This window comes from Falco cherrug, chromosome 10, assembly GCF_023634085.1.
Source record: "Falco cherrug isolate bFalChe1 chromosome 10, bFalChe1.pri, whole genome shotgun sequence".
Taxonomy (NCBI): domain Eukaryota; kingdom Metazoa; phylum Chordata; class Aves; order Falconiformes; family Falconidae; genus Falco; species Falco cherrug.
Window position 1 is genome coordinate 14,094,029 of NC_073706.1, and position 20,683 is coordinate 14,114,711.

Sequence of the window (20,683 nt, forward strand, 5' to 3'; positions counted from 1 at the left end):
TTATCAAAAGCCACATGTGTGACCAGGGTCGGTCAGGGCTGGGGATGCCATAAAGGGGTTTTGTTCGAAGTGAGATGGGGACTTCACCTCCCTGCAAAATCAATTGTTTACAGAATTCTCAAATGTGGCTTCCAGATATCCCGGGTGTTTACGATTGTGAGGACTCAGAGCTACCTGAGAACAGGGGCAGGCCAGAAAAGCCAGCCAGCTTTATTGTCTGGGAGATCAATGACTTTAATAATTAGCATCTTACTTACACATGAATTCTATACGCAATTTGAATCTTAATTGAAGATGGAGAAGGGGATTTAGAAACCGTGATGTAGCACAATGCTGTGAGTATCTCCTGCCCACTCAGAGGAGGAGACCCTCCAGTGGGACCCGTGACAAACCTGCAGTGGCATCGGGGACCTCACCTGGCTGCTTCCAGGGGACCACTCAGTCCCTCTGGGGAGAACACCAGCGCTGGAGGGTCCCACAGCCAAGTCCCCTCTACACATACAGCCCCAAAGCCCAGCTCCAGCCTGCAAAGACAGGGGCTGGCCGAAGGGTAACGCACTGGGGGTGCCCACACGACATGTGTCCCCAGCTCACTGGTGCCACGTGTCACCAACACCTTCTGCTAAAGGTGACATGACCAGCCCTGGGGCCACCTCTCTTGGCAGGACAGTGCAGGAGGCACTGAGCTGTGCTGGTGTGGCTGAGGCTGAGGATGCTGCTCAGACCCGGCGCCTGCCCAAAGTGCTCAGCAGCTGTAAAAATCTGCTGCAATTTAGGGAGCAAGAAAGGGATTGAGGGGCTGTCAGTGCAGGCAGGCAGCTTTAAACCTCAGCCTACATATCTTTACACAGGGACATGCACTAAAAAAATGCGAAGCATTTGAAGCCCACCATTTTAATTAAGCTGATTTAACATCCGAGCTTGCGAGGGGCGCGGGGCTGGCAAACACAAAGGAGCTGCACAATCACTTTGGCTCCATTGTTGACGGGCTTTTGCTCTCTGTTTGTACAATAACCTATTGAACTTTTCCAGACTGTAATTCAATACAGAATAGATCCTTGCAGGAGGCTTTTTTGGCAGGGAGCACTGAAGGCCTTGAATCAATTTCACTTTTCCAACGTGGCTGTTTAATGTATTGATACCAGCTGGAAAAAAAAAAAAAAGAAAAAAAAAAAAAGGAATCAATGTTACTTTTATTTGTCCTGAGCTGAAGCTTTTTGGGTCTGTTCTTTGTGACACTGATACCATGCAGCGTGTGGCTATTGTCCCACCTTTGCCAGGAAAAGCAAAGACTGTTAATGCGAAACAAGGCGGGTTTTTTTTCCTCAGTAATACTTCCCGGTTTTGCAAAGGCTTAAAACCTTTTATAGGAAGAGAAAAGTCCAGCAATCACACTGCTGCATGGCTTAGCTGGTTGTTCTAGTGATACTGAGCCAATGCTGTGTAATGCTCGGGATGTGGGATGTGAAGCAGAGGTGATGCTCAGGATTGGGCATTGCCCCATTGCTCAGGCTCAGACCCAGGGCTGAGCACAGCTTCACTCCAGACAGGGCTCTTCCAGGTCCTCTGAGGATCTGGTTTAAAAACAAGCCAGGGAGCTGCTGCCATGGTCTGGCAGCACAACTGGATCTCGCCCTACAAGGGACCTGTGCTGCATTGCCAGCGGGACACCCTCATCCTGCGCATCCTGGGCAGCGGCACAGGTATGGCATCTTCAGAGCAAGCGCCAGAGGAGAGAAAGCATCCTCACACCTGCAGCTGAGCGTGGGGTGGGCTTGGTGGGGCGGTGCAGCCCACCACCACCCTTGCACAGAGAAGGATGGGGAGTGGGAAGGAGCTGGGGGATGTCCACGGTTTGGGTAACTCATCAAGAGAGCACAGGCTCCGGAGCAGGGGATGCACACAGTGCACCAGAAGCACTCCCAAAAGACAAGGCTGTTAATTGTTACTTAAGCAATCAAGCTGTTTCCAGATTGCCTGGGGTGAAGCAGCAGCGGTGGAAGGTGTCTTTCTGCCAGAGTGAGAAGTGGCATCATCAGGGCCTCTTTTTTGCTGGGAAACCTTCGCTGGGATGTGAATGAAAACTGTGGGCTACCCCAGGGCCACTGGTGTGGCCATGGAGCACCTGGGAGAGAAACCTGAAAAACCAGCTGAAAGGGAGCATGCAGAGGGAGAAAAAAAATCACTTTTGGGTTGAGCCAAACTTCCAGACAAAACCAGGGAGGAGGATCTGGGACGGGTCAGACCTACCCCGGGCTCCCAGGCATCCCTGCAGAGCCGTCGTCGTGCCTTCCCCAGTCCTAGCATAGGAACATTTCCCCGTCTTGCCCCCATCCCAGCCCTCCCCGATGCTGTGTGCACAGGGTCTGGCCTCCATCCCGTGTGATATATGTACGTGCACCAATGGTATATGATACACGTGAACACGCACACACAGATATAGGGGGTGTGCTTGGTGAACATTGCCAGTTTTACTAGGAAAAAGGAAAAGCTGGATTTCACAAACTCCTAAGTGATGTCAAAGCACAAATCTCGCTGACGTTCACTTTCAGAGTATTTTTCTGTTAGGATTTGCCCCAAATGAAGAGGAGGCTGATACTGCAGCAGCTAATTACAGGGTACGGGATGACTGTTTTGAATGGAGTTGCACTTGCTGAAGATCTGTCCTGAAGATTTAGTCTCAGGTCTAAAAGGCACCTGCTTGAGGGCCACACAAAGCTTTCTGCCCTGCTGTTTACTAAAGAGAGAGAGGGTAAAACACGTGTCTAATATATAAATATTTTTATCTATACATTGCAAGGTGTCTGTGCCTCCCTAGCTGATTAGAACACCAAGCCATCTGATATTACTGTAGTAAGTCCTGCCAAAGGGAACTGGGAAACAAAGTCACTTCTTATAATTAGGTGCTGCAGTTGTAAGTCTAATCTTAATTTAGAGCAATTTCTGAAAGACAAAGAAAAATCCACCTGACGAGGTGTTGGTGAACCGGATGATGTACCTACAAATCAAAGCTCCAGGTCTCAAAACTTGGCTGGGAAGGGGAAATAAATGGCAGGGGAATGGCTGACGAGGTGGCATACACCTTGCAGGAGCCATCCCCGGGCAGGATGGGGCCATTGGGGATTAAATGCCCAGGAGCATCGCCCATCCACGCAGCCCCCTCCCTGCCACACACCCGCGATGTGCGCCTGACCCTCCGCATCCCCTTACTCCCCTTCCCCCCACCTCCACTTATAAATCAAAGCAGAATTAATTCAGGCGCCGCGTTTTATTTGATAAACGTCAAAATATGTAAATACCGGGCTCTCTTCCTACAGTCGCTAAAACAAATGGAAAACACATTTATTAGCATAGAGATGAGTTTAATCAAATCAGCGGCGAGTACAAATTAGCCACAGGAAACGTAATGAGCTGGGAATTAATTAGCAGCATAATGGTAATAACTTTGCCTGCTGATTACCTTGCGGCCATGGCTCTCCCCCAGGGCTTTCCATGGGTTCTCCAACAGCTGATCTTTTCTGTTGCAGGAGCCCCTGAACTGGAACAGCATGGCCGACAGCTCCGGTGCAACAGACTGGAGGAGGGGAGGGAGATGGAGGGAGGGAGGAAAAAAAAAAAAGCCATGTGAGAGATCCACCGCCTTTCCCTTCCCAAGCCATGAGACTGTTTCTCTAGCTGAGTGCTCTCCCGGATTTTGTACTTTAGCTGAGTGCTCTCCCAAAGCTCTCCAGGCTGAGCCTTCCCCTGTCCCTGGGTAGCTCTGGTGAGGTGTGTGGGGACATGGGGACGCCGCCCTCATGGGTGGTGGGCTGGGTGGGGTATCTGGGTCACCTTCACCCAGTGAGGATCGCCTCCCTGGCCAGGCACATGGCACATTTCAGAGCTCCAACAGCAGCCAGCCTGCAGCCCGGGGTTATTTCAGTGCTTTCAGCATCGTGCTGCAAGCGGCAGATGCTGGATCTGACTTGTCCGAAAACAAATATCCAGGCAGATTTGGATAGGGGCTGAAGTTGCCTTGGGAAGGGCAGGAGCTGGGTGACCCCCGGAGTCTCAGCTGGCTTTTTTGAGGAGCTGATGTTGCATGAGAAAGGGACAATTGGTGCTCCAGGGGCTTTGTAAAGTGCTGGGCTTGTAAATTAACTGTTTGACACCAACAGTGATGGAGAACAGTGGGGGGCAGGGGCTGGATGGAGGAAAGGGGCAGTTTCTCTTCTTGATTTATTTGTATTCCTTCTGCAGTGCCTCTTCTCCTAACACCTGAGCAGTCCAAAATAACTTGCGCAGAGCCTTCCACTGCCGGAGCTAAAAGCACTTCATAAGCCTTAATGAATCAAGCTGTGCAACAGCCCTGCAAGGAATTATTATTCCCAACGGTGCAGGAAGGGTAAGGGAAAAACGCTCTTGTTTGGGGGCCTCCGTTTAGATGCTCCAGTCCCATCCTTGTGCACCTTCACACAGCAGCCTCCCACTCAAGTGACTGAGTCAAAACTTCTGAAGTTAAAAAAATAAATAAAGCTAAGTCAAAAAAAAAAAAAAAAAAAGCCAGACCACGCATTGAGGTGTTTTAGCAGGGATTTGCAGAGGAATTAACTGAGTATCTAAGTTTAAAATGTAATTCAAAGTGATTTCTGGAAATTTGTATGGATGCTGAAAAACGGGAGCACTGGTACCTGCACAGCCTTTGCTTCCTCTCTGCTTCTGACAGTTGGCTCCAACATGCATAAATGCTCCACAAAACGGAGGGAGGACAATAAGGCAAAGGCCCAGCACTGACAAAGACAGGGGGATTATTTTTTTTCCCAGAGGGATGGTGTCAGTTTGGACTCGTGCATCCCCCAGTCACCCAGCCTGTCAGTGGTACCTCATACATCAGGCTGGTGAATCCAAGACGTGATGCTAACCACATCACTCCAGCCGCTCCTAGCCCCTGCCTCAACCATGCCAGTTGCTCGGGCCATCTAGGTTTGGGCAGACGTTTGACTGGAGCTGTCAAGAGCTGGTGGACTGAGACTGATGCAAACAAGGAAGAAGTCAGCACTTTAAAAAACAGATGGGTTTTAGATGGGAAGGGGCAGAGGTTCTTTCAGTTACTGGAGACAAAAGAGAGGCAGACTTTTCGCATTTTACGGAGCGTGTCTGTGCTAATAGGAAGGTATCTCGCTTCAGGATTTAACTCCAGGAGGCTTCAGAGAAGCAAGGGTTTCCCTCAACACTGAGAACTTAGACCAAAATGAAGGCTCTGTCTTGTCCTTAAGCACAAAGAAGCTTCACATTAGCCCTGATCTTTGAAGCTGAGACTCAGTTCTCCTGCTTAGAGATCTTAGTAAAGTCCATATCTGACCTTTGAATGCAAAAATAAACAAGTAGACATATCAATTCCCACTTAGACACTCAAGATAAAGTTCTCCAAAGCCCTCAGTATTTCCCTGAGTCTGTTTTTCCAGGTGTTTTTGGGGTATTCCCCATTGCCTTTAATCAAAGCGATGTTGGGTCATTGGTTCTACCAACATCTCCCTAACCGCTGTGATCAAACCTGCCAGTGTCAGAAGCCCTGGTGGCAATGCCTTGCGTCAGCCAGCTGGTTGGTAGAAGAATCTGACATCTGAACAGTTGTCCCTGAACAACCTCACAAGTTGCTCCAAACCCAAGAGTCAGAGGAGAGGAAACGCGCCCGCTGCACTCCGGGTCAGACCCGCTCTCCTGCAGGGACTGAAACGCTTATTGAAAAGTCCCCAGACGTGGCAATAAACTGCAATCCCTCCCCACGGGAGGTTTGGGTGATGTGTGAACTTTTGTGGGAGCGTTTGCTCCTTCCGGAGAAGCAGAGGCAGAACTAGGACAGAGCAACTATTTCGAGCCCACTCTGCAGAGGGGCGTGGGCAAGGGATGTTTGCACAGACATTTTCAGCGTTTTTGCTAAAGTCCTCCTTTCAGGAGGCAGTGCTGGCTGCCCTGTTCGTGGCTTGGCTGGGCTTAAGCCTTCCTACTGCTTGTTGGGTTTGTACCCAGTGTTGAAGGGTGTCCAGACCCAATGGGCACCATGGCTGTGTGGTAGCTATCATCTCCTCCCAAAGCCCATCGTCAGGACGCTCCTCGATGGAGATCTCCCCCTGCAGAGTCAGGCCAACAAGGACCTGACCTCTGATCAGAGTTGCGTGGCTTCAGTTAAAGCTGCTTAGTTTTTTAATCCTTTTAACGTCTCTGATTTTTTTTTTTTTTTTTCCTCCAAGGGAGCTTGTGCGAGTTGACACAATAGATTAAACCATGAGTCGTAGTTGAAGAATCCTGTATTTTATTATTATGGATAAATAATATCTCACCCAGAGGAAAAGGGGAGAACACAAGGTCACCCAGCATGCCTGGAGCTGAGCCTGAATAGGAGGTCTAAGTTGCCGGCTCGTGCCCCAGCCTCCCATGCAGCCCATGCTCCGTTCTGAAGGCAGAGGGTCTTTATTCTTCAAAGTGCCGCTTTCCTTTGCTACCTGCAGACAAATAGGTTGCTCTAAGATGCATGCCATGAGCTGATTTTTGATTCATGAGAGCCTGAACCAACACTGATCATAAGAGAATCGACAGTGATCATAAAATATGAAAGGTTTTTAAGGAGGACTCTACATCATATTGAGGTGTGCAGCAGCGCTTTCTGCTTCAGAGCCAGAGGGGCCAAATGCAGCTCTAGTTTATTAATGAAAATGTGGAAGCGAAAGCAGTGAGAGCAGAATTTTCCCCCATATATGCAAGGCTACCTAGTTCTGCAGCAGCTTTTAGGAAATCTACGGCTTTAAGCATAAACACAAGACAATTTTGTTTTCATGCAATTTTCTTGCCAATTCTTTTTCTTAAAAATCTGTACGGCTGTCATATAAAATATGCCTTGGTTTGTTCTAATTTAGATTACGCATATTTGTCCTCAGTGAATGATTGATTAAGTGCTCTGATCTTGACTGCTATGTTAGCAGCAGGGTATCTGTGCAAGAGGATTGGAAATCTCATTGGATAAATGGTAGAGATGAAATCTTAGCTGTTATAGATCTGGTTTTCTTTTTCACAGCCAAGGCAAATGCTGTCTTCTTTGCAATAACAAACATGCTTTGTAATGTGTTCCAGGACAGTGCCGAGCCTGACTTTGTTTCCTCATGGAGGGGCTTTAAGCTGTCATAATACCACGGCACCAAACTCTTAATGTCACAGATATCGCTGTAAAGCGGGTATCTCTGAGTTCACCAGATCAGTTGTGATTTACGCTGATGTAACTGAAAACAAAATGTGTCTCGCTGACATCTGCGGAGCTGCTCTGATAAAAACGGCGTAGAAGCAAAACTAGGGGAAAAAAAAGATATCTCTGTGCAACTGAGCTCATTCAAAGCATCAAGCATGGTTTAGCAGGACTGCCCAAAACGGAAAACCTCCTTCAGGGGTTAGTTACCCTGTCAATCTCACTTTAACATCACTGAACCTGAGCTGTGTGCGAGTATATTGCTACCCACAGGAGCTGGAAGATATTTTCTTGCTGCTTTGTATAATCTTATGTCCCATACTTCTTATGGGAAATTATGTCAAGCTGCGTTTTGTCATCTTTTCATTTGTTTGTATTTATGAGCTAGAACTGATGCAACTAAAGGTACCTGAATACACTAACTTGGAAAAAAAAATTCTTTTTTCTTTAATACATCTTAATTTCTAATGCTGGTCTGTGGCATTGTTTTTGGAGAACTGTATCGCTAGGAAGGTGTGGTAACAAACCAGGCAATTTTCTAAAGAAAGGATTTTTTTTTTCCCTTTGCTCTTTCTGAAGCATTTCTCTGACCTTCTTGGAGGTATAGAGAAAGCTTTCAAGACCATCAGAATAAATGGGTTGTTTACTGTGATGCTTGCAGCCCTGGAAAAAAAAAAAAGGTAAAAGAATAAAGCAAAGAAAATCTCTCTACCTGCTGTCTTCCAAAAGGAGAGAGATGAGGCATAAGCTCAAGAGAAAATATTCCAAAATCTGAGCATGATGCTGTCACAGTAAAGCAGAGTAAAACAGAGAAAAGCTAAACAAAAAGGAGGTGACTGCAGGGGTGGCAACAGGACTCAGCACCCTCCTTCTTCTCAGGGGGTTCAAAACTTTGGGAAAAAAGAAAAAAAAAAGAAAAAAAAAAAGAGTTACAGAAATACCAAAACAAGGAGGTGTATCTTGGAAAAAAGTCTGTTCTGGCTTAATTTCCCATGGTCAGTATATCATGTTTGCTACTGTCTGCACTGACTTGTTCACACATACCTGCACACACAGATGCAATAATCAGGGGCAGGTCAGAAGATCTGGAGATCTTCTGATGAGAACTCCAGACTCCGTTGCTGAACTGTGAGCCCTTCTCTGAGGAAAACCACAGCTAGTAGCCACGTATGAAAGTGCTAAGCTGTGTTAATGATGCTGTGTTATCATCAGGCTTTAATGCTGCCTTGAATGGATGTCACTACTGTGTATGTTCCTGCAGATCAGTTGGTAATTACACTTGGATCCAAGGTAATTACATTGAGACCTGCACTCTGGTTTAGAAGACAGAAATAACCATGCACTCGCCTAGTCCCACACGTAGCACTTGTGATGTAATTTAATAGCCAGCTACTAACATGAAAGTAAAGCGGCATTTCTCTTATATTTATGCCCTTTTAAATTAAACATCGGTGTTTTTTCCTATGAAAGGAGCAGGGGCCAGTGCCACTGGTCTTCTTCTTCCCACTCAAGCACCCTTCTCTTTTCTTTACAAAATGAAATACTCCGAAGCAAAATAAATATTTATAAGCTCCTCCTGGTGTGTGATTGTTTTGACAAAACAACTCAAGCAGGTCTTGCTTTGGCTTTACTTTCTGCCCTACTTAAATTTTAGGCAGGGAAAAACCAGCCCTGTGAAGGCTGGAGGGAGACGGGGCGTTTTGGGTGGATTTGGTGGTCTCGGGGTGGGGAGCGGACGGACCAACCACCCCTTGTTGCCATTTTCCAGGTCGCATCTGCTAGTGTGTTTCTCTTTAACCTCCCAACGTTAAACACCTGGACAGCCGTAGCGCTACATTAAGCACCTTCTTTTTGATGAAGAGCTCAAAGGCGAGGCAGACTGACGCCCGGAGCCCCCGTATCGAAGGGTCCCCTCGCTGCCTGCAGCTCTCTTTCCCAGCCGTCCATTAGCAAAGTGTGCAGGGTTTTTTTTGTTGTTTTTTTTTGTTGTTGTTTTTTTATGTAGAATTTACTTCTTGTGCATTTCCAAACAAGCCAGTGCTTCTGCAAATAGTCTCCTTCCTTCAGGGTGAGTTGCTTATTTTGGTTAGGAAAAGAAAGAGTCTACTGTGATCTCTTTCTTTTGGCAATGTCTGAGTAATCATTGCTCATAATAATGCCATCCCAGATGTTGAAACATCTCCTGTATTAATTTTACCCAGAAGATAATTTCCCTTAGAAATCATGTGCAAATCCCCTGTTCTAATTTGAGAATTAATTCAGTACACTAAATCTTAGCACTTCATCCTAGAAATGTTTTGCTGTGTCTGTTAACCCTTTGCAACAACAACAAGAAGCCCAAACGGGAGATTTACAGATTTAACTAAGCCTGTCTTTCACGCCAAGCTCTGGTTGAGTCTAGCACATGATATTTTGAAATGAGGGGCCCCTTTGACACCTACAGCCTACCTGCTCGAATGATTTCCTTCTCCTCAGAGAATCACAAATATAAATAGATTTGTTGTTACAAATATGGAGAGCAAAGACATGGTGGTCCCAGAGACCCCTGCGCCAGTGGTGCCTGGGGTGGCCATTCTACCCTCCATCGGGACTATGCATGAAAATCAGATAATTCCACATTTTACAAGACTTGAAGGGAAAAATCAGTGGGAGAGTTCACTCTTTTGAGTCCTAGGTACGGGTCCTTCCCTCCTTCTGCCCGCCCTTCCCTCCCTTGGTGGCCTCATGCATACAGAAGGACACACCAGGCTACCATGGCTGTGAGCGTCCCATGCATCTGATGGGCTTTCTTCATTTAGTTTGCAATGGAAACTCCAGACTTCAGACTGGGAACTCTCCTGTCCTTCCACAATTGTGGAAGAATTGTGACAATCTTAGTGCATCACAGCCTTCATACTGAAAGTCTTTGACCATCAGTGAAAACAATAAAGAAAACACAGGGAGGCCAAATCTATGCATTTCATCTCAGCTCTGTGAAATCAGAGTGCAGCCCAGTGCACCTTCTGCGGAGCAGGATGCTTCAAAAGCCATGAATCTTCTGCTTGTACTGGGGTACCTCTGCTTTGCCTTTGCTGTCTTATTTCTAGTGGTATTTGGAGTACAAAAGAATTTCAGGTATGAGTACATTTAAGTTAAAAAGAAAATAATGCAAGGAATTGGTCTCTGGGTTTTTGCAGCTACACAGGCTTGCAAATTGCACAAAGCCATATGAGCAAGACCATGCCACCGACTGTAAAGTGTACACGCAGACTGTCAGAGGATCACAGAATTCTTTCAGATGGAATTTTTATATGTATCTACAAATGTTTCGTGATTCCTACCATAACAACATGAATTTATTATGTCTCAGTGATAACATCTAGCTAGCTTCTTCATGCAATGTAATGTCACATTTTGGATTTCACTGATTTTACTGCTGGTGACTGTTGTGTTTGCACAAGCAGTGCCTCGTGCATCTTGCACAGCAGAAGGCTGGCCAAGGACCTTCTCCAAAGAGGATTCAGCTGGATCCAGCTTTGATAATTATCATAAGGTGATAATATGTGATTAGTGCCGGGACATGCCAGCAGTATCACCTCATAAACTCTTGGATGCTGTGCTTGTGCAGCAGCTCAGCCTCAGAGGAGGGGAATGATGCAGTCCCAAAGAGGAGACAAAAGAGGGACTTTCACAGGGTGATCCACAATTCTAGCAAGCAGAGGCTCCGAGCCTGCCTCACTGCTGTGGAAATGCTCAGAGAGGTGAGGGAGTACAGATGCCCAGAAAGGGCATAATTTCTCCCAGGCTGATCCTCAGATTCAATGCTATCCTGGCACAAAATGGTACAAATCCAAGGAAACTTTTCTGGTTTACACAGCCAAGACTGCACACAGCTCCCAAAGTCAGGAAAAAATGAAAGAACATGATGGTCACCTGTCCCATCCCATCAACCGGATTGAGGATCCTGTGCCAGGTGTCTTCACATCCCCTGAGCAGATCACTTCTGCTGTCCTGTGCCCTGATGCACTGATAGTTAGGTCTTGTTTGCTGCTGCTTAGATGTTTACCCTTTCTCTCTCATTTCAATAAAACAGGCTGGAAAAACATTGCTGTGTCCTTCTGGTCCTCAGGCGAGGAAGAATGCATTTATGCTACCCTGAAATTCAGCACACTGACAACTGCAGGATGGATCTGCTGGCCCAGCAGCTCCAAGCCTGTGCACTGGTTATTATTCCTCCTGATGAATTCACTTGGAGGATCTGCTCCTTGAATGCAAAGCTCTCAGGTCAGGACAAACGGGAAATGCATTTCATGGAGCATGACATCCTGTGAGTCCCAGAAACGAGTGCACGTTGAGATATGTCCATAGGCAGTGGGATAAAGTCATCCCTTTATCTCCAAGCTGCTGCTGGAATTTCCTTCTAAAAGCCTGTGTTTGCAGCAGCAATGGCTATTTGCAGTGAAATATTGAAGTTTCTTGTATTTATTGTGTATTGGGATTTAAGAAGCTAAAATCACAGCTTTGTTTGAATTTTTATTAGTGGGGTTTTTGGCTCCCTGTCCCTGGTGTTCCTTGACTCTGACCATTCCCCGCAGCCAGAGACCAGCCTCAGCAAAGAAGCCATTTTCCCATGGGGAGCTTTTAGTTTCCTTCTGTTCCTTCAGCTCCCCATTTGGGGTCCTCCTTCACAAGACACCCACAACCAAACCAGGTCCACACGCATCTCTGCCACCCTCCCCACTGCACCCTGAGCAGAGCCCAGGGCAACTCATCTCTGTTGTGATGGGGATACATGAGTTCCTCTTTGTGGTATAATCTTTCTTTTGTTATCTCCAGGCGGCACTCCTTAGCCTTGACACTAAACTGCCCACCCTATATCTGCATCACTGGACATTTTAAATTTATCTGCCAAACCATTGTCTCCTGCCCCGCTATAGCTGTGATGTTAATGACATTCCTATTTTCAGCCACGGAGGCGGCTGTCATTTAGGTTTTGTCAAGGAAATGACAAAAAGACCTAGTATCAAATCTGAAATATTTAGAAAGCCTTTCTCCAAAAACCTAGAACTTAAAATACTGGCCTGGTGGCAAAGTTAGCTGTAGTTTTCCAGCAAACCTCCAGCCCAAATTTTCAGGATCTTGATCCCACAAAAGAACAGTGTGTGTGTCTGAGGCCCCGGTCCTGCCACCGACCATGTTCTGCCTGGTTCTGTGGGGATTCTCTCCTGTCTTCAGAGGGAGAGACACGGAGTTCAGTTTCTTCAGTGAATTGTCACAAGACAAGCAAAGAGACAGCTATTCGCACCCAGCCCACTGATCTTTCTAGAAGACTCTATATACCATTTGTTTTGCTTTGCGGTTCTCCTGAGCTTCAGGATACTATGTTCTCATGCAGGTTGTTTCATATTCAGATCCTAAAGCATCTTGTGAAGGAGAGGAGCTGTGTTTCCAAATCAACACTCTAAAAGTCTTAGTCTCAGCAATAGCTTCCCAAATGTGTAGGGTGTGGGAGGCTGATGAGTTGATCTAATCAAGATACAAGGGGGCAGGAGGTCACTGTTAGTTTGGTGGCTTGAGAGAGGTACTGGTATTTGCTGGAGATGGGAGTACAAGTCCTGTGCAGCTTGTTGGCAGCAGGAAGAAAATATCACAGCAGAAAATGATGCCCACCGTCAAACCAAAGCAGAGCAGGGGTTGAATAACCACATCTAGATTTGCTTATATTCTAACGCACATGAGAAAGTCAGCCGGCAGGCACAGGGAGGAAGGAAAAGCCGAGGGAAGATGCCAGGGCCGTGCTGACTGCTGGGGTGCAGTGGCTGTGGGTGGAGAGCTGGGCTGGCTCAGCGGGGTCTGTGTCGCTGCCCCACTGCAGCCCCAGGCAAGACGGACCATCCCTCGCCACCAACACACGCTCATGGCCACTCTGTTCCCAGGGCCCGTCTCCTGGCTCAGGGCTTTAACTGAAGACAGTGAGCATTTGCACAGCGGAACATTTTCTTTTCCATCCCTCAATTTCCCCTCTCCTGGCAGAAAAAAGTTGGGTTTAAAGACTACTCTTTTTTGAGAACTTCCCTTAACTATCAGCTAAATAATACATGAACACTGATCCACCGCGCTGACTGATGACTCCCTCTGCTGACCCTGTTTTATTTTTATTGCTTGGCTCGGGCCAGTTCCTTCAAGTCCTGAATCATCAGAACAGAGACCTTGAGGTATTCCAGCCAAATCAATCCCTGGCCCATTGACATATTGCTTTACCTAACCAACCATACAACTTCACTTTTCCCTGATAATTTCTCAATTAATTGCTTTTCAGCTCTCATTCGTTACAAGGTCAGGCTGTGACTGGGCTTGTACATTCCCATCTCTGATAAACTCTCTTGGTCCCCTAATCAGCTACGACTGGGATTTTAGTTCCATTAACTTATTCATCATCTAGACATTTTCATCTTGGGGAGCTTGACTTTTGATTGTATCAGTAGTATCTTCAATTATTTAAAAGGACTTAAAATTCCCTTCTTACCTAAAAGGAAAATGCATTTTGAGCTCTGAAAATTGGTCATATTGGCCCAGTGTATTTTGGATGTTCGTATGTGCAAGCCCATGTTAAACAACTCATGTATGACAAGAGCATAAGAATTTGCTGCTAAGGAACATGTGTGTGCATGGGGCCGGCTATATTAAGATGTCAGATATAGAGAAATGACAGTATGCTGATGACTAGTGGCTTACTAATGCTAAATCACGCCTGAGATTCTGTTCCGTGATGTCAAACATTGATTCAGTTTCCGTGGGAAGTTATGCAAATGCCAGAGCCCCTCGATGAGATCTGAAACTGAAATTGCTAGCAAAAAAAAAAAAAAAAAAAAAAAAAAAAAGCTTGCCCTCTCCTAGCAATAAATCTTTTTTAGAAAATCTTGAAGATAGCTGCTCCAGGAGGGGAGTGCATTTTGAACATGCTTGCCTAGGCAGAAGGTCTCGTAGGACCCTTCTTCAGCTTTGGTGCTAGCTGGGAGCCAAATCCTTCTCTTCTGCTGCAGCCTTCTGTCTCAGTCTGCGCTTCATCTTTGCAGCAGCTGGTCCAGTCCAAGGCAACAACCCACTAGTGCTACTGACTACAGAATTAATCTTTTAACAGAAGCAGCAGTCTCTGTCGCACAAGGAAATGCCCTCCATCCCAGCAATTCTCAATGCCCCTCTTCCCACAATTTTCAGCCAGGCAAAAGTCCTAAGAGCCTGCGAGCTTCTCCCAGCAGGAAAACTGGTGGCAAAACCTAACAAAACTGGCATCAGCTGGGAAACGGTACTTTTCTAAATGGGGTGATGGGACCAAGGAGTCTGGAGATCCCATCTTGCTCTTTGTCCCAGGTTTCGCGTAGCCAGTTGACTGAAAACCTCCTTCCTAGGATGGTGTCGGGGGACCCTTTTAGAATATCTGAGCGCTTCAGGCTCTGAAGGATATCCATAGAGAGAGGTCAAACCATATTGACAGAGTCTCCAGGAAGAAAAGCTAGTTTAATATTGGCAAGACAAGACCTGCTGCATATTTAAAAGGAGCCTCTCCTTCCAGGAACTATGTGCTTAGGTCTCAGTTTCCTTTCTGCAAAACGCAGGTGGCAGCTTTTAACACATGATTTCATTGCAGACTGCAGAATTATGGGTTTTTCTTGCAGGAACTCTGCAAGAGTTTACACTTTCGAGTGTAAATTTTCAGCATTCGCTTAAAAAGCAAAGCCCACATTATTGCTGAGAAGGGCTTAAAAAAGATTAAAAGCACAGAAGACTGAAAAAAAAAATAATCCCACACCAATAGGCAGTGTGTTGTGAAGAAGGAAAGTGCAACAGCAACAACAGTAGCAACTCTGGAGTGTTGCTTTGTTTGCTTTTTCCCCCTGGACTGCAATAACTCACCCACCCCACTGGAAAACCTCTGTCCTCCCATGCCCTTTCTGGCTGCCACGGTGCGAAGGGCCTTTCCAAGGATTCTGTCGCTCCCTGTAAGTGATGTACCAGAAGGCACCAACACTTGGAGGACGTGAAGAAACGTACAGTTCTCTCTCCGCCTGTTGCTAGGATTCACAGCTATACCCCACTGCTTGCTGGGGCTTCGGCTTCTCTTTTGGCTGTAGGAAAAAAGAAGGAAACCTTGTTGCTTCCAGGCTCTCTGCATCAGGTTTAAGCGGCTCCAATGCCAACCCTTACAATATTGCTACAGTCAGGCATAAAATCTTAATGCATGGTAGTGCCTTGAATCTTACATTCTTCTGAAAAAGGTGAGTCCCCAGTAGTAAATGAAATATTAAACATTATTAAATATGAAACAGCTAAACCTGGATTCCATTAAAATGAATCTTTCATAGTTTTCCTGGGGTTTGTTCCTCCTTTCCCTTTTTTTCCCAGGGAGCACAGTGATCTCATGAGCTTTTATGTGTCCTTTTAAAGACAGAAAAATCACAGGTAATTTAAGCCTATTCTATTCAGATTTATTTTAGCTGGAAAACAAATCAAGGCTGTGAAACTCTCTCATGGTTGCATGTATCTCACTGAACTATTCAGCAGTCTATATCAAAGGCTCACCTAAAGACACTGTTGTAATGCCTGCTGACATGTGCCACCTATTTAGAAATCTTGTATCCAGTTACACACTCTACTTTCATTTCAAATGGCTTTAATCTTCCACCATCCACTAACCCCCGCCACCCCCCCTTCTTTTCACATGACATAGGATTCATTTAGAGCTGGTTTTGTTGCTTCTGCGGGTTTTCTGGGAGTTAAACTGTGACTAAAGTGAGTGTTGATGTGTGAGCTGGCAACTGGGCGTCTAGAGGAGTATTTGCAAGAAAAAGCTTAAAATTAGTCTGGGACAGGCTGATCATGCACATGTGATGGAGGTTACGACTACACAGATAGCACAGGGCACTCAACATTGCTGCTTTATTCTGTGACCGTTGTATTTGCACCTCAAAATTCATAAATGTATAGGCATCAGCACAGGCTGGCTGAACAGACACAGAGGTGTGTACTTCTCATCAGATGTACTTCTGTCCTTGCATTCAGAACTTAAACCCTCTCTTTTATGGCTAACCACTGTATTTGAACAGGACTGGTAAGAATTTTTTAAAGCAGGACAAGGGAAAAGAGCGCTTGCCCTTGCTGAGAGGGTCCCAGAGCCTGGATGTGTGTGACAAGGTTCCCCCACTCCGCACCATGGGGACCGCTGTGGAAAGGTGGGTCTGGTGGGAGGTCGCATCTCCAGTGCACACCTTCCTTCTTCACTCTTCAGGCTGCTCTGTTATGGTCTCCAAAACATGCATGAGTTAATTTATCAATCCACAGGCACACTTTTGGACTGGAAGGCAATAACCGCTAAGAAAGATGAGCTAAAATGGCAGAGAAGGTAGAAATCCATTAATTATTCATGACTACTGTTCCGTTTTGCGCAAAAAAGCTTCTACCTGGCTTTCCTTAGGTCACTTCTGAGGCTCAGCAGAGCAGGTTTAAGTGGAGGCCCCACCACAGGAGCTCATGCTCGTGATGCTGCCAGTTCCGCTGCGCCTGGCTGGGTTCTGCATCTCCCCCTCCGGGAGCTGAGCGAAGTGGGGGCAAAAGAAGCCAGTTCTGCAGGATAGTGGGAGAACCCACGCTCTTCTCCATTGCAGATTTTTGTACCATTTCACAGATTTCTGAAAAAAAAAAAAAAAATTAAAAAAAGCAAATTGTACAAGGTTATTTTCCATGTTTAAACACTGGTGTTTTCTTTTTGGTGTGCTTCTCCTTCAGCTGAGATAGCAAGAGCATCTCACCAGCAATGGCCTTCTCGCAGCCTGACCAGAAGCATACGCTCTTGGTCCGGTTTTGTAAGAGCTTTTGATGCCGCCTTCTGGCCTGACACCCTTGGGATGGAGAGGAACAAATCCCAGCTTTATTGTTTATTTATTTTAATGAACTGCCGTTGGCCAGCTCACATTTTCACCACAAAGATTTCAAATTGCCTTAGAGCACCAGAAAACATGTTGCAAACTGCTATGAAGCTTAGGCACGAACATGTCAAATAAGTGATCCACACGAGAGTAGATAGACGTGACATTTAGTAATCATCTTTCATGGACAAAATGGGGCATGGCTGTCACTTTAAGTAAATCTCAGTCAAATTTCTGGCATTTTACCATAGGGGAAGCAGGAGGCATAATAGTAAATTTCTCTTTAAAAAATATAAAAGATCAACCTTGGGAAAAAAAATGGTTGCCACAATTTAAGGTGTAATACCTCATCCTAGCTTGGCCATCCGTTTACTTGCAGCTGATATCAATATGTCACCCCTAATGTTTACTGATGTTCACTTTATAAATGACTTTTCCTAGCTGTCAGAATATCTGTCACCAGCATCTCTTCCCCCTTTTTGCCTCTCACCCTCTTTAATAAAGATTAATATCTTTGAGGTTAAGTAAAAAGATCAGATACTACGTAAATGACACCATAGGTCTGATATTTAAACAAGATGAACATGTAATTGCTGAGATTATGTGAGCAAATTGGGTAATTCCTAGGCTAAATGAACAGAGTTGGCTTTTGTGGGGTCAGTTAATGTAAGCGCACATTCAAATGAGCTGTATATTCTGCAGGCATTTGGGCTCCTGAAGGTTCACCCATTGAAGAATTGTAGATGTTCAAAGCAAAAATTGGCGAGTTTAGCTTCCACAGCTTCTCTGAAGCACTAATATGTTTAAAAGACATGCAGAATGGGGATTCTATAAAAACATGGCACATTGGTTTTCCATATTTATAGTCCACCAGTGACTTCTATATTAAACGGTTTCAGTCTATGAGTCTAAACAAGATTTTTCAACCTGTCACTCCCACAGCTCAACCTGGTATATGAAATGCTAAACATGTTCTGTCTGCTTTGTACATCTTCCTTGACAAACACCTGGAGTAATGACTCCAGAATGAAGATTTAGCTGGCAATGTGAGGGATGAAGCACAAAACAGTTATTTTGGCTTTGCAATGCTAAGAGTAGTGAACGTGCATCTTGCTTCAAAATTGCAAGATGCAACTTGGAAGGCGCAGTGAAAGAGGTGATGGACTCTTCACGTAAGCCGTGCTCCTGGTGGCTCAAGTAAGGTTTGCCTGACCAAGAACCACAGGACCAAACCAAAATGTAGGATCATACCCATGGAGCAAAAACTATGAGATCAGACCAAAACAGCTGGTGTAGAGGTCAAACTTAGCCTCATTTTTCTGACCACCACCTTTGCTGTGTGCATAGATGGTCTTGTGGTGAAGAGTGGAAGACATGAGGCTCGTAATCCAGTTTAGACAGTTTCCTGAAGTCCTTCTGGCCAGGCTGTGTGGATTGTATCTAATAAAGGAGGCAAACACCTCAAAGGGGACTGCAGCCCTACTTCCTGACCAGAAATCCTTTACTTTTTGGCACCCCAACTCTGGATGTTAGAGCTCTCTGGTACCTACAGCAATATTCTGGATATCCTCAGAGTTACGGCAGTTTTGACATGGCCGAGCCGCTGAATTATGTGGTTTTTACTTCTGCCCCATTGGGAACCCGGACACAGAGGCTCTCCCACTCTCTTCCAGGGACCATCCTCTGGGATTTCTCTGAACGTGGGGGAGACCAGGGCCAGGGTGCTGGAGATGTAGGTCCTGCCACTGCCTGGGAGACCCCAACCCACCTCCCTGCACGTGGTAGTGGCTCCTTCTCTATACTGGTTGGTGATGTGGATGTGTGTGTGTGTGGTGGCGATCTGGCTCCTCTCCATCCTGCCTGTTCAGAAAGCATCCCTGGAAATGGAGAAAAACTTAAGGACTCATTGGATCAGGAACAGAGTATGAAAGGGGTCATGGCTTTGATGAAGATGCTTCTTTAGGAGTGGAGCACTTGGTTCTGTTTTATACTTTATTCGGGGGCAGTTTGACATAAATTTTTAAATTTAACCCCTAAACTCTGAGCAAAACCCTCCTCCCGATGTCAAAGGTGACATCCCTCTCGATGCCCACACTGCAGCCTCCTCTTTGAGGTTTTGCTGTGTTGTGAACTGCAATAACTGGCAGCTCCCTGACTCCACAGGGATGGGGCTGTTGGAGAGGCAGATCTCACACAAAGGGCACCGACGGTGCTCCTCAGCATCACACAAAACCTTCCAAAGGATGGCAAGCTGCAAAAAAAAAAAAAAAAAAAAAAAAAAAAGTAGGCACCAAAAGGCAATTCCTGAGGTGAGAATTGTGTACATAATTTCTTTCCAGTGCACCAACAAAACTATTGTGCTCAGAAGATGGCTCTGGAGCTGCCTTTTGTTGTATTTTGTATGAAGTAGGGTTTAATATCTGCAATAACCACCAGGTGATTTTATTTCTAGGAACTAGATTATTTTACAATAAAAGAAAAGACTCTCTGATCGGTATTTTAGCAATCACCTTATGAAGAAAAAACACATCTAAACATTCCAGGAATATTACAATATGTTCTAAACCCAACTTAGTTTTGACTCATGCAGATTGATATTTGCACTATTTTACTGTACGGCACTGCTTCTCTTACACATACAATTGTTTCTTTCAGCAGTAACTAACTTGATTCTTCGTGTAGCAGGATCTGAGACTAGTAAACCACAAAGAAATTCTACGCTGCAGACAGCAGCAAGCAGAGGTCTCTCTAGCAAAGGCATTATTTTACAAAATGATGGATGTGCATATTTATTTGCTCTGTGACTTCCATGTCAGGTTTGTCATATTTCCTCAAATTACTAGTTAAACCAAGGTTTTGTGTTTTGTTTTGTTTTTGTTTCTGCTGAAGCCTGCAGGCTCAATATACCTTATAAAAATCAAGCTGTAATTTATCTGCTCCATAGATCAAGTGTAACAATAATCACTCTGGAGTCTGTGCTGGGTTCTGATGTCTGGCTTTGTTGGAAGAGATGTATGAAGTGAACAAAAAAGCTTCCTGATTTTCATACTCTGTAATAAACCTGAAATATGGAGAGAAGTGAAACACGTATTTAAATTAAACCGTGGAATCATGACAAAGAAGGAGAACAGAGAAATACACGCACACCCAGACACATATTATGCAATGACACAGTATTATTTCTTTTACCAGATGGACCTCTACAAGTTATGTATACTATATGCCGCATACGTATAGCGATTGAACTAGTGGAACAATTTTTATCCTGAACTTGGACTCCTCAGAACGGTGCATATGTTCACTTGCATTTTGCAGGGACAAAAAACTTGGCCAACAGAAAAACGTGTGGACCCCCAAACGGGTTAATATGCACAGGCGCTACCCGCAATAGCAAAGTGATAGTTCACACTGAATTCGCGACTCAGTGTTAACGCTTGTTTCACATACACATGGGTAATTTTGGAAAGGCCACGAACAAACTTCAGAATTTGTAGTAGATATTTGCAAAAATAATAATAATAAAAAAGCTAAAATTATTAGATGAACCATCTAACTGTGTACAAAT

The 20,683-nt window shown here is 45.3% G+C and overlaps 1 long non-coding RNA gene across 3 annotated transcripts in view; it reads right to left on the bottom strand.

Annotated features, from left to right (window-relative positions):
• Positions 1–2,863: 2,863 nt before the first annotated feature.
• LOC114017487 (uncharacterized) overlaps positions 2,864–20,683 on the bottom strand; it is a 189,356-nt gene continuing 171,536 nt past the window's right edge. Inside the window, exons 4-6 of one of the 3 annotated variants that reach the window (XR_003562566.2) lie at positions 16,654–16,881; positions 15,114–15,321; positions 2,864–3,574 (exon numbers count right to left, since the gene is read on the bottom strand). This is a non-coding gene — a long non-coding RNA (uncharacterized LOC114017487). Of the gene's footprint in view, positions 3,575–15,109; positions 15,322–16,653; positions 16,882–20,683 lie in introns of all 3 variants that reach the window. The other 2 variants (XR_003562564.2, XR_003562567.2) reach the window with 2 other exon arrangements.